Source organism: Protopterus annectens, chromosome 9.part0, assembly GCF_019279795.1.
Source record: "Protopterus annectens isolate FY-2018-M chromosome 9.part0, PAN1.0, whole genome shotgun sequence".
Taxonomy (NCBI): domain Eukaryota; kingdom Metazoa; phylum Chordata; order Ceratodontiformes; family Protopteridae; genus Protopterus; species Protopterus annectens.
Window position 1 is genome coordinate 1,794,613,490 of NC_056743.1, and position 2,500 is coordinate 1,794,615,989.

Below are 2,500 nucleotides of genomic sequence, written 5' to 3' on the forward strand. Positions count from 1 at the left end.
TTTGCCTTATTAGTAAATTTACTACATAATAATTCTAATTTATAAGGTGGATCTTTCTAGAAGAGTACACTTTAGTACTAGATTACATTTTATGTGCCCTGTGCCAGATGCACATACACAAATTACAGTTACTGAAACACATGAAAATCCACAAAAATGTTAAACTGTTCTATCTACAGACCGACCTGTATCAGAAGCTGCAGAAATCATAAATGCAACAAGCAAAATTTGTCTTCTGCTTTAGAAAACAGCCACAACTCACAGAGGGCAGAAAAAAAATCAGAAACACTAAGATACACCTAATTCTACGCAGCCATTGCAAAATAGTCAGTAGGTTATTTTTTCTGTTTTTATATTGTCATCTTTATTATAGCTAATCACGCTTATAATGCAAATATTTTAACATAATAGCAAAAGAATGTACAAAATGAGTGGAGGAATTAGCTAAATAAAACCACTACAGGCATTTCAGTGCAGATTGCTAACAAGTAGACTCTAGTCATAAATGTTCTGCTTCTCAAGGTGGGCTCTGGAAAAATGCCTTAACAGAATAGAAGATGCATCTCCTACCTGGCACAAATGAAGAAACAAAGTTTGCATGGTATTCTCTACCAAGTACATTTTAAATTTATACTTCTAATATTTTACACCACTACCATGCATACAAATTCTTATTTGCACCAAACAGTTAAATGCAAAGGCCCTTCTAGCTCTCAGCCCAGCTGCATAATAGTCTTCTCAATAACGTAAGAGCTGGCATTAATCAACTCAAAATTCAAGCACAGAAAGGAAAAAGTCAGTCGTTCCTGCTTCCCTATTGAGGAAAAAAGTTTTCATACTTGGCCACAGAGTTCAAAACAATCCATATTTCTATCGGTGGAGCATCAAGTCTCCAGCAGCTGTTCGGTAACTTTGCAAATCCGTTTTTATTGTTCTAGTTTAATGAAATAAATTCAGGAGCAGCGCCATTTTCTGCACTTCAACAAACCCCAAGTGCAATGAATACAAAAAAAAAAAAAAAAAAAAACTTGGAAATACGCCATCAAAAAGCTAGCTCTCCGTATGAAGGAGAGAGAAAAGCACATGAGGAAAGAAGAAGGCAGCAAACAGCCATGAAAATCATAACAGGCAATCAACTGTACATTATGCAAAGCCAAAGTATGCAAGGAGATAGAAGAAAGGAATGCAATTTTTGTTTACCTGGGTCAGGCAGTATGGGGAGTACATGGCTGGGACTTTTTTGGAATATTTTGGAAGACTTTTTTCACATGGAGAGAAGCTGGCTATGTAGCTGCATTTCTAAAGCTGCTCCCTCCCTCTCTCGCTGGCTCGCTGTCTCTCCCTCTCTCTCTCTCTCTCTCCCTACTCCATGCTCAACAGTAACTCCGCCTCACAACAGCCCCCTGAAAGTGAAAGTTTAGAGAAAGTTTGCAAAAGACTTCTGTGCAAGAATACTCCCCCCCCCAAAAAAAAAAAAATCCACACAGCCACCAGCAATTTAGGCTGACTTTAATAAGAAGTAGACAAGTAGACAGAAGAAATAAAGAACACATTTAAATCATTAACTTTATAGGGACTTGGAAATAAACTGAAAGGTAAGCATCTGTTTACATACCTTATATCTTTCAAGCCTTGTAAGAATAGATGCATATATTTTTTGCAGTCATTACTGAATATTAGATTTGTAATGTATGCATCTGTGTGTGTGTTTGTTTACACTATATGTCAGTTGTGTGTATGCATATACTCTCTCTCTCTCTTCATATATATATATATATATATATATATATATATATATATATATATATATATACATACATACATACATACATACACACAGACGTATACATGTATTTATGAATGTGTGTGTGTGTGTGTGTGTGTGTGTGTGTGTGTGTGTGTGTGTGTGTGTGTGTGTGTGTGTGTGTGTGTGTGTGTGTGTGTGTGTGTGTGTGTGTGTGTGTGTGTGTGTGTGTATATATCTATATTTAGGAATAGATGGATAGTACAGTATGTGTGTGCACATGGATGGGTGTGTTTGTTGACACTATGTTGGTTGTGTGTGTGTGTGTGTGTGTGTGTGTGTGTGTGTGTGTGTGTGTGTGTGTGTGTGTGTGTGTGTGTGTGTGTGTGTGTGTGTGTGTGTGTGTGTGTGTGTGTGTGTGTGTGTTTGTGTGCATAGATACTATATATACATAGATATAGATACTCATACACACACACACACACACACACACACATATATATATTATCAATGTTTGTGTGTATATATGTCTACATCTATATATATTAACAGACATATAGTATGTGTGTGCACATGCATATTTGTATGTATACTTAGTGATTGAGAGAAAGACTTTCTATGAAGTCTGATTCCATGTTGATCTAAAACTTTCTTGAAAATGAGATGTTTTCAACACAGAAGCCATAAACATTAAACTGTAAACAAAACAGTTGTTCAGTAGACACTCGATGAGACTGAACCTGACTTTCCACTGAA

The 2,500-nt window shown here is 36.3% G+C and overlaps 1 long non-coding RNA gene across 1 annotated transcript in view; it reads left to right on the plus strand.

The window, feature by feature from the left end:
• Positions 1–749: 749 nt before the first annotated feature.
• LOC122812270 overlaps positions 750–2,500 on the plus strand; it is a 393,524-nt gene continuing 391,773 nt past the window's right edge. Inside the window, exon 1 of the long non-coding RNA XR_006366376.1 lies at positions 750–1,595. This is a non-coding gene — a long non-coding RNA (uncharacterized LOC122812270). The remainder of the gene's footprint in view (positions 1,596–2,500) is intronic.